The sequence below is a fragment of the Xenia sp. Carnegie-2017 genome, unplaced genomic scaffold (genome assembly GCF_021976095.1).
Source record: "Xenia sp. Carnegie-2017 unplaced genomic scaffold, XeniaSp_v1 HiC_scaffold_24, whole genome shotgun sequence".
In the NCBI taxonomy this organism is placed as follows: domain Eukaryota; kingdom Metazoa; phylum Cnidaria; class Anthozoa; order Malacalcyonacea; family Xeniidae; genus Xenia; species Xenia sp. Carnegie-2017.
Genome location: NW_025813487.1, coordinates 570,413 through 582,578, shown reverse-complemented (window position 1 = coordinate 582,578; position 12,166 = coordinate 570,413). Strand labels below are relative to the sequence as shown.

Below are 12,166 nucleotides of genomic sequence, written 5' to 3'. Positions count from 1 at the left end.
TAAAACACATTAATGACGTCTATGTAGAACATTCTAGTTATATAACTAAGTATACATCATTGACTAAAAACAATTGTCATAGAAATAAAAATACATAAATAAGAACCTCATACAGAATATATAAAATAACATTGAGATTAGTCAAATTCCAAAGGATTACTGCTAAATCTTTTAAAGTTTCACAAGTTTTAACTCAGGAATAGATCATCACTGATCTAAGACAGGATTTAAATTTCAATGATTATGACATGATTTTCAAAGCTGTAAACGGATTTTTTTACTTCATTAATTAAAAATTCCATACATGCATAGTATTGCACAAGTCTCTTCATAGTATAAAAAATCTTTGTTATTGAATAAACCATTGTAAATTATGAATACATGTCAAACATCAACTGCACGCAATTATAATTATTTATGATCAATAAAAACACTGTAGATACAACAGTGAAGGATGCAATGAAAGTAAACCTTAAAACTGTTAAACAAACATGATCAAAAGTATAATTTTAAAAGGACACTGTGCTGCATGAATCAACATTTCACAAAATAGATTCAGGTTCGTTCTTCCTCTGTGTGTAAATACACTCTTCCAGTGTTTAACATTTGTTTATTTTTCAAATTTTCTTACTTTTAAAAGAAATAGTTTGTTGTATACAACTATCAACATTTTGCTAAACACACAGCGATATTCAAAAGTGGCGTCAGCAAAGAAGGGCGTTGATGCATGATTGAACATGTGCCCCCGCCCTTATATAAAAGTTTACAGATCCCCCTTTTTTCAAAGACAAGTATACTTTATAAAGAAAAATTTAGCGTCCTACATGTAGAAAATGTTCTCATGTTTTTCTGCCTCCACCATATTTTTCAACAGGTTTTGCTGTCCTTTACAATGCAGCTTATTGTCAATAGTTAGAAAGTTGGTGTAACAACTTAAATATAATTTCTCTTGAATGTTTGGTCATACATTATCAAGATGCTTTAGTAGCAAATTTGCTATGTAAAGTTAGGAATATAGTTTCAGAATCTCGCTTTACTTTCGACAAATTACCTTCGTTTTAGAAATAAGACTTCATATATGACGACCGTGTAGACAAAATTATGCTTGCTTTAGTTCTTTACATGTCGCATACCTTACAAAGACGAGAGATTTAATATAAAGAACGCGACCACTTAAATATCAGTTAAAAAATGGTGATCATAATTCATACCTTACTGTTACATCAATCTTTTATCCATGTAAGTTTTGTTACATAAACACATTTACATAACGAACGAAGATGAAGAGTGAGTCAGGATCTCCTTCAACAAACAGTATTAAAACACATTAATGACGTCTATGTAGAACATTCTAGTTATATAACTAAGTATACATCACTGACTAAAAACAATTGTTATAGAAATAAAAATACATAAATAAGAACCTCATGCAGAGTACAAAATAACATTGAGATTAGTCAAATTCGAAAGGACTTCTGCTAAATCTTATAAAGTTTCACAAGTTTTAACTCAGGAATAGAGGATCATTGATCTAAGCAAGATTAAATGTCAATGTTATGACACGATTTTGGAGGCTGTAAACGGATTTTTTTAATTTATTAACCAAAAATTCCATACATGCATATTATTGCACAAGTCACTTCATTTTATAAAGAAACTTTGTTATTAAATAAACCATTGTAACTTACGAATACATTTCAAACATCAACTGGACGCAATTATAATTACTTAGCTATGAGAAAAACCCTGTCGATACAACAGTAAAGGATGCAATGAAAATAGTCATTAAGATAATGCTAGTCTCATATGTGAAATGACGCTGAGAAGCACATTGTAGTTTAAAAATCTCAATCTCAAACTATCTACTATCAAGATTAATCTCTGTGTATTTGGTGTTATCATTTCTCTATATCATTAGGGATGTATTTGGTAGGCATAAAACATTTCACTTCATGGTAAGGGAGAAAAATGTCGAATGGTGTGTGCTAATATTATTTTGCTAAGCGTATTACCGTGAGTAATGTAGAAATTCGTCACATTGCTCATGTTTAAAGCAATATTTTAAGTAAAAAGGACTCCTTAGTGAAATGAAAGAATCATGTCATTCTCATTATGTACGCAAATCACACTTCATACTGTATTAAATCATTTTTATTTTCTCGCTAAGTCGGTTGATGTAGAAGATTAAAAAAATTCTTCTTAGAAGATCTGACTGAGCACAAAACTAGCGTACATATTTTTTTTCAAAATTTATGCCATTATATTTATTAAACGCAGTGTTTTGGGAGATATACCCAAAGGCCGAGAAATAAAAAATAAACGTGAATATTAACGATAGCTACAATAAATAATGTTATGACAAATGACTTTGCTTGGCCCCAAATGTGGACACTGTTTTTTTTTTCAAAACAAAAAGAAATGGGAGGGAAAACCGGTGGATCCGGTAAAAAACCCTCCAATCAATAAAAAGATCAAAATTTAGAAAAATTTCTTTAAATTTTTGTTATTTTCAAGATTTTTCATACATTTGTTGTTTTCAATGATCCCGATGATCTACTTTAACATGCAGCGTAGTCAGATCATCGCTACGTCGTTCGTATATTAAATTTGCAAGGCGACAAAAAAAGTCGGCTGACTACCCTATTTATTGACACCGCAAATATTTTATGTTCGAACAAAAGAAACGAAAACTTTAGTAGAGAACAAAAAATGAAAGAGTGCAGAGTGTTAACAAAAATTTTAATGAACAGACGAAAAATAAAAAACTGATAGCAGCTCATACAAAAATCATATGAAAAATTCATTCAGTACGTTCGACCTGATCATTCACCGACCAACAAACAATGAAAAATGAAATGACCAAAGTGACGTCGTGACTTGCATACAAATTATTTTTGATGTCTACTAGATTTCATTCGATCAAAATTTCTATGTTGTTTTATTAAGACCTTCATTAACAGCTGGCTTTCACTTGTGTGTTTTGTCCGAAAATTTGATAATTGTGAAAATTTAGTTTTACGGAAATTTTTAACGGTTGAATTTAAAAATGCGTTATACTGATTAATAGTATGCATAACGAAAGTCGCAAGTGGGAATCCTTCAATAAGGATGTTTGTTTCTTCGTGCTTCTGTCCAACTTGATCGTTCATTCAATATCTAGTTATTAGGCCTACAGACATAGCTACTCTATAAAGAAACACATTATAAATGTCAGCATAATGAATGAATAAAATCAGAAATTATATCTTTTAAAATGAACAAAACTTTAATACCTGATTTTCAAGCATTGACCTGGTCCGTCTGATCCAGGCGTCTTAGTAGGTCTCTTCCACTTTTTTCACAGCGCAGTTTTTACATGTATATCATAACGTGTACATCGTAACATTTTTATCTTAAAAATTCAATGAACCCTACTTGCAGCATTGCAATTTTGTTTCTAAACATTTGATAAAATTAGTAAAAAGTAGCGAGTGAAAGCCAGCTATTTTCTCACATCATTTGACTTCTCTTATTGAAATTTTTTTTTAGCTAATGTAGGTGTTTTTTATGATTATAGTTCAAATTATAAAAATAGACCATCGGAATCATTTTTGAATATCTCATGCAGTTACTCATAGCTATAAGTTAATTTTAAAGCTCATCTACTCAACTCACAAACCACAAGACATGGATCATGTTTTTCCACTCGCTTGTTTTCCATCTTCGTAGATTATGGTCCAATCATTTCAATATTAATGTTCACATGTACAAATGCCGTTAGCCAATGTCCATTCAATATGTTTGTACCATTCCATACACAAAGATATCAACGTAACCAATCGTAACCAGGGGCTACTGGTATTATGAATCGCCATTTCGATAGATTACTGTTTACAATGCACTCTTATGGTAACTTCAAGTGAAGGAAAAGGGATGACTTCAATACCCCAGTTATATCATCACTCAAAGAATGCTTAGTGCAGATTTGATCTCCTATGAATGTCAGCTGACCACCTTTATGTGGGCTCATATAACAATGGGGCCCATCATCATTATATGAACAAACAACTGACATCCACAAAGAATCCAAACTACAAATGAACATTTTGGCCATGAATCACCATGACACATGAGTAATGGCAAACTAGTAAGAGTGATTGAAGTGAATGACACAGGTGGTAAAGGGACTTTCACAACTCCATCCATGTGGGATCTACAATATAAGAAAATATGAAACACATGTACGACATTTCGTGATGAAAACTCTTCATATGACGTTACTTTGCGTTTTAAATTCTTAATCAGATATATTGAGAATGAGCAAATTGTTATATGTTTTCTGTTTGACTATCCAAATGGTAGAACATTCACATTGCACAAATAGCTTTAGTTGGTTAAGTTTGAAAGATGTAACAAGTTTCAAACGATCAAAGGCTTTACATCGTTATCAAAGCATTTTACACTGAAAGCTTTCATATTACGAGTCCTACACTTAAGACTAGTTGATTATTCCATGCAACTCATACTTCAGTAATCCGTCAATAAAAAGACAAAATTCACCTTTCTTTCTACAACGTTTAAGTGACTAAGTTCTTGTTGTTAACATTTGCTTAATTTACGTCGTCACTAAAATTTTCCTTAGGAGCTTTTCACTTTTCAGTAAGACAATAAGTAATCTTTCTACGTAATTGAACAAAAAATTCATTAGAATCTACAATTTTTTTGGCGTTTTAATGTCGTTATGCAAAGCAAAGATGCAATATGTTGTAGGTTAAGATTCATGAGACGATAATGAATTTATAAACTGGACTTTAATCTTGTCCAAATATTAATTGAATCTTGCAGTCATGTCTTGCTGGGTTAAGGTAAGGATCGGGTTTAAGGGCGTTCTGTTTTCCCCGAGGTTCTACTACTAAAAATATAGTAGAGAGTCGTAGAAAAATGAGCAAAAAACAATTACGGCTCTCGTTCATTGCAAGTCTACACCTTAATCTATGAAAACTGCACTTCTATGCATTGAGAGTTTCACAAGAGCAATAGAGATAAATGCAAATACAAAATATCATTTATCGTCCGTTTAGTCACTTACATTTGTAGTTTCCAGCCGTAGGATCTATTTTCATACTTGATTTTGAAACAGGTAACTTCGTGTGTATCATATTTCATAACGGTTTTCCTCTGTCAAATTTCTTTTTGCTGCTGCTATCAACACTTAGGATGTGATACTCATAGTATATATCTGTACATTGTGGCTTTCAAATGTTTAAATATGTGTGGTATTTCCTTGTTCAGGAGCATTCAGATATTGGCGGTCTTGATTTTTTATCAACACGTTTAAGTAAATCTGTAATCAATTGAGACGTGTTTCGGTAACTAGACTTCGAGGAGAGTTGAAGGCAACAACCTTATTTTGCTTGGCACAATCACCAATCTTTATACTTGTCATCTATTTGTAAAGTCTTGTTCCACCTCATATGAACAACATTTACTTTTCATGACGCCTCGTGGCTTATATGTTGCTTGAAGTGAAAGGTATCTTTATAAATAGTGTTAAGCATGTCATTATATGTATTTGTTCCGCATGAATGTTTAACCCTCTGGGAGCAGTGCCTTTTCAAAAGTTCTTACACATCTCGTTTGGTGATTGTTGCATGTGAGCAACAACGTCCTCTAGAGGGTTAAAACTCATTTTTTGTACTTGAACAAAATACTAGATATCTATCAAATCTAATTTTTAAAAACAAAACGTATTGTTGCCAAACAAAAAAACTATGCTCTCCCTTCATTAATATACGTGAATGCTAGTAACAATTCACCATTTTTCAGCGATATTACGTCAATTGTTTATTAATTAAATTATTTAGCACATTAAATAACGATAATATTATAATTTTGAGCTAGAAGATGTTGGTGGCGTCAATCAGAACGCCTTTAAACCAGTCTCAGAACCTTAACTTATCAAGACATGACTGCAAGATTCAATGAAGATTTCCTCAAAAATAAAGTCTAGTTTTTAAATTCATTAAAGTCTTATGAATCCTAACCTTCTCTACAACATCATGCATCGTTACTTTTGCATAAAGACATTAAAACGCAAAAGAAATCGTAAGATTCTAACGATTTTGTATTTAAACGCATTGAACGTAGTCAATACGTGGTCTCCTTATATTGACAACTAAAGATTGAAAGATTTGGTACAAAATCCTAGTTTAAACATGATTTTTTTTTATTTATTTTCAAATTGTAAAAATAGACCACCGTGATCCTTCATGATAACCTCATATTAATGCAAACAAAATTTAACACTTATCAACTCATTTAAGTTCTATAAAACCTGGATCATGTTTTTTTATTCTCTTTTGCATTTGCCTGTTTTCATTTTTATAGAATAAAGTCATTATAGAAGGTAGTCAGTTTTCATAGTCCAATGTAAATGTTCATACATACGTATGATGTTGTACATGTTCTTTTAATAACTTTATATCTTTGTAGAATGTAGTCAGTTTTCATAGTCCAATGTAAATGCTCATACATACGTATGACGTTGTACATGTTCTTTTAATAACTTTATATCTTTGTAGAATGTAGTCAGTTTTCATAGTCCAATGTAAATGTTCATACATACGTATGATGTTGTACAATGTTCTTTTAATAACTTTGTATTATACATTTATGGTGTAACCTCCATATTTAAACAATTCAGTACAGATATCAGGGACCATCCTTTCAGAACATATTTACCATTTTAAATTTAACCTTTTAGTAGCGAATAGTAAAACCATTTACATTACAAAGATTATAACAAGACCTGTTGATTTCTTTCATAAATTTCTTACTTCGCCAGTAAATTCACAGTACTTACATTTCATTTCTACAAAGTTAAATGGACCTGACTTACTTTAAAGCACAGAATAGGAAATGAACAGAAGGCCAACTCAGGGGTGCGATGTGTCCCAGGTTTTTTATTCGCTTACGTCAGATCTGCCATTATTTGGCTACGACTCCGGAATGCGGTTGCTAACTACTATAAATTATACCGTGAAATGGAATATTTGGGCAAGAGAATCGCGCTTTTAAAGACAAATGGACAATGTTTACATTGTATTTTGAAGTTTTGTTAATTAGAACGCAGATTTCAAGAGTAAACCTTCACAATGTGTAGATTAATATTTCGCACAATACAATCATATACAAATTCCTTAGCCAGTAATTGCCAGAGTAACGGCGGCCGTCGAAATTCTAGCATGCGCAATGAGACATGCGCTAGGACACTGATTTCAAAAGCTCCGACACTAAATTATCCTTCTGTTCATTTCCTATTCTGTGATTAAAGTAAACACACACAAATTTAAATACTTTAAAGCTTCTGAAATTAAGTAAAGGTTAGAGCAGGATTACGTGTGTTCTATGAGATTAAGAGTCCGAGCACTCGATAGAAATTCACGACGGCGCAGCCAGAGTTTATTAGCTCCGTCTACATGTATCCGGATTGGTTTGTATCCGCAAACATTTTGTTCTGGATTCAAAACTTTACGCATCCACATGTATGTAAATTTGATGCGTTTTTGTGTGTCCACACGTAGCTGTAAACATTTTGTTCTGGATTCAAAACTTTACGCGTCCACATGTATGCGAATATGATGTGTTTTTGTGTGTCCACACGTAGCTGCGAAAACGATACAAATACCCAAGTATTGCTTACAGAGCATGCGCTTTTACGAATACTTATCTGGTCATAATATGATAAATTATCCGACAAAAACTAATGCTTCAAGTTCATCAAAGGTAAGAATGAAGCTTTTATGTGGACAGATGAGAAAGTGAACCTTTTATTAAGTGTCGTTTTAGAATATAAAAAAGAGAAAATGTTTAAGGACACATTTCTAGGATTGAAAGGAGCCGTATAAAAATTGCTCGCTCTATTTCCATAATTCTTTTGATAATTTAAGACGGCAATAGAAAATTGCATAAACGCAACAATGCTCGAAAACAGCGCATTTAAAATAGAAAGAAACACTTTAGGCACCATTTTAATCCATAGGATAATGCATGATAAATGTGGATTGGTCAGCGTTTTTAAATCATTCCGGTTACAGTAAATCTAAACGTGTTCGAATTCGATGCGTTTTTAAAAGTTTCCACTCTGGACAACGTTTTTAAAAGTTTGCGGTTAAAGTATGCGTTTCCCAGTGCCTTTTTTAAACTATATATCTGGGGGGATTTTTCCCCAGAGAAAGAATTTGCCCCCCCCCCAGTAAGGTCATTTTGCTCCCCGAAGTTCAAGGCAGTATTGCTCATAATTGCTGTCAAATATGCTCTTGATTTACTTGAAAAGGAGATTATGCCATTTCATAGCTTCCTTCACGGCCATCTACCATCTTGTAAGTAATTCATAATAATATTCAATTTTAAAACAGCAAATTTGGCAATTGATTTCATGCAAATAATCCAATAAAATTCTAGTCTAACGTTTTCGCCCGACAGTTCATTGATAAGTTGATAACGATATTTTTTCGCGACGCTTTTGTGGCAAATTCTAATTTTTTGAATTTTGTGTAGGATTGTTGATTGAATAAATCCTGCAAAATTTGTCTATGTCTATGAATATAGAAAGCCATATTATTGAGACTATACAAACTGGAGAGAAGAGAAAGAATGTTTCATATAAAAGTAATAAAAGCAAAATTAAGTTCCTAAAGTTGAGGTTATTTTTTTGTAGTTCCTAAATCTACAGATGTACAGAAGCAAAGCTGAAGTTAAAAAATAAAGTTTTACAAAATTTCCCTTTAGAATTTGGGCATTTGCCAAACCTCAAGGCCACATTTTTTGTTGTGCCATTTTTCCTGTTTTGCCCACCAAGTGAAAATTCTTTAAAAAAAGCACTGGCGTTTTCGCTGGGTGCGTGTGGAAGATAAGCGTGACCGCAACAAAATATTTGCCGACACGGACGAATCCAGATACGTGTAGACGTTGCCTAAGATGCCTTGTTTTCAATTAGGTGATTATCAGTTAGTAAATATTGTTTAAGTGTAAGAAAAGTAATTAAATTTCAAAAATAAAAAAATATAATATCCTTACGCAAGTAGTTTTAACGTCGAATATTTTAATCTGTGCAATTAAAGACATGATTGAACTTAGCGAGTTGGACTTGTTAGAATGTCAGATTGCAAATGCACTTCAACCACCTTCTGCAGTCGACGTTTCAAGTCCAAAGAAAGCGAAGGTAGACGAGGAGAAACAAAAATGTGGCAGCACTGCAAATACACAAGAGACGAAGACTTTTTTGGTTTTTGGACATGGGGAAACACGTATGTCGTTTCATTTTAAGTGATAGAGTACATGTGTTCGTTATTAATTTTGAGTGCAATATTAAATTTTTGTGATTTGTTTGTAAGATTTGTTTTCTTTTTAAATTTGTGTGCAATATGAATCTGTTTACTTCACAATAATATGTTATAAACGTCTTAGATTTTATCTGTTTGTTAGATATTCGGATATGCACTGTAGGGTTACTACATTCATTAGTATTTTCTATTTAGAGAATACTTATAAAGAAATGAAAAACAGAAAACGATATCCAAATTAGTATTCTCTATAAAGGAGTACTGATGAGATTTAAAGAATACTAACGAGCTGTTGTATTCATTATTTTCTCTCCATTTGTGCATTTTCTTAGAGCCTTAAAGAAGCTCATACCAATTCATGATTTGTAGGCACTATGAGATATAGAACATCAAAGTACAGGATGCTGATTGGACGAATGGCTTTGGCCATGTTCTAAATAATGATACACAATTTTCATGTCGATTGGCTCTTCAGGTTCATGTCACCTTTCAAAGATACAATAATTAATCCTTTTATGTCTTCGAAAAAAGAAATACTTTGTATTAAAACTTTTACGTCCGTTTCAAACATCGAACATTGCATGTGCTGAATGCATTTAACACAAACGATAATTAGGAATTTTACAATAATTTCTTTTTTCTTTGCACGTGTAAAGTTCTACATTTATAATAAGGCTCCGTTTACACTATACCAAAATGCTATCGTTATAGGTTAAATTTTTATGTATTAAAATCATTGATATCATTCAATATCAAAAACAAAATTAAATTAACTAAATTTACTAACTTAATAAGCATTTGCTCCAAACTGTTACAACTTTAAAACAAATGAAAATGTCGTGACGAGCAAATCCTGTATGTAGTGTAAACACAGCCTAAGCCTCAAATTTTGCCATACTAAACCTCAATGTAACGTAATTATTCAATATACAATGATGGCTCTAGGAATAAGAGAGGAAGGGACAGATTAACCTCCTCCCCCTAAATTTATTACTTTGTCCTTAGTTATCCCGCACAGATATTTTTATCTTACTTTTGTACAGTAAGAAAAACTTAAAAACTTTGAAAATCTGTGGAATGTTTAAAGCACAAGGATCTTTAAGATCATCAGTAAAATGTTTCTTCAGAATAGTGACCAGGGATGTACCAGGCGGAAACCAAATTCTTATTATAAATATTAAAGCACAAGGATAAGTAGAATTCACAAGAAAACTCCATGTCTGTATATTTTGTGATTGTGTGTGTTTTTGTTTCTTTCGTGATTTTCACTTATCCCACTTTATACCATCTTATCCCACTTTTACTTTCATCTTTTTCATCCCACCATGTAATTTAATATTATGTAAATAGCTATTATATATATAATCCCTGTATACTTGTAATTTAATTTTGTCTGGTGATGTCTTGAGAATTAAGACGAAACGTTACGCTACTAAATAAATATTTCTTTTTATACGTTATTTTTGTATTGAATGGCTCTTTTAAAAGCACTTTGATGAGCTTTAATATTTATAATAAGTAAAATATTTATTGTTATGTTTACAATTGTCACAAATTGAAACTGTACATTTAACGTTGTATCAACTCCAACATCATGATGATAAATTTTATTTTAACCATTGAAGACAGAAAGTGAAAATTAATATTCTTCAATATTTTAATCAAGAAAATATTAAAGTGAATGGTTTGAACCCGGGAGTATCATTACATGTTTGTAGTTGTAGATCGTACAGGTTGGTTTAACTCTGAAGATAACTACCGCTAAGGTTGCCGAAACGTCAGTCAACAACAACAAAAACAGTCCTTCTCAGGACTATACCAACCTGGACGATCTACATTTACAAACATGCAAGAAAATAATATTCAAAATAATATAATTCCTCAATTCAAAAGAACTTATGTCAAAATCGTAAAAGTTTTATTTATTTTCATCATAGTTATTGACATGACGTCATGATGTTTTTACATACGGGAATTGTTGACAGTATATAACATTTTCTGTCTTTAAGGTCATATGTACATAATAAACGTACAAAAATGATCTCTCACATATTTCAACTAATGACCATAAAACCCAAATGGTGTTTTAATACATGTGAATTTTTAACACCATACAAAACCTATTCCCACGATGTTAAATTGTATTTACAGTTCTTGAAAGCATGTCTAAAGAAAGTCACTCTATAATTTCATCAAAATAATCTTCATCTACAACAACACCATATTATCAAATGACTCACAATGAATGAGTTGTCGACATTCTTTCATTTCTATGTGGTGAACGTCTTATTTATAATACTATATAATAGCCGGAAGAATTTAAGCAATTTCATTGGTCGAGAGCTATGATCTATAAGAGGACAGACGCACGGAATTGATTTCACAGAAAATTCCTTGTTTTTAAATGGCAAACAAACGGAGAATTTATTTGAATATTTACCTGAATATATCCCTGAATGGGCAAATAAAGAAATTAAGAATGCCCAGTTGAAGTATTGGACGTATTTGAGCAAAATGAAAAAAAAACCCCGTTTTTCAAACATTGATTTGCCCCGGAGGCTCGTGGCCACTCAGTTTTTATCAAAATGACGACATACCCGTGTATCTATAACTGTATAGACAAATGTTAAATGTTATCTATTTGTTAAATAAAAATAACCAAATTATCTAACCATGCATTTGTATTAAAAAGTAAATCATCAACATGAAATTTGTTCAGAGATACAATACATAATAATAAGTTTTATAGAACATCTTACAGTAGTAGTCAAACCTAGAGGATGCCCTGTTTAAATGAAAATTCATTTATGAAGTTTACAAATTGAATCTTAGAAAGGAATAAA

General features: G+C 31.8%; 1 long non-coding RNA gene across 1 annotated transcript; it reads right to left on the bottom strand.

The window, feature by feature from the left end:
- Positions 1 to 11,224: 11,224 nt before the first annotated feature.
- On the bottom strand, positions 11,225 to 11,905 carry LOC124451422. Its single transcript, XR_006950454.1, has 2 exons — positions 11,764 to 11,905; positions 11,225 to 11,673 (listed from the first exon to the last, which is right to left on the bottom strand). It is a non-coding gene; the product is annotated as an uncharacterized LOC124451422 (long non-coding RNA).
- Between the last annotated feature and the right edge of the window lie 261 nt (positions 11,906 to 12,166).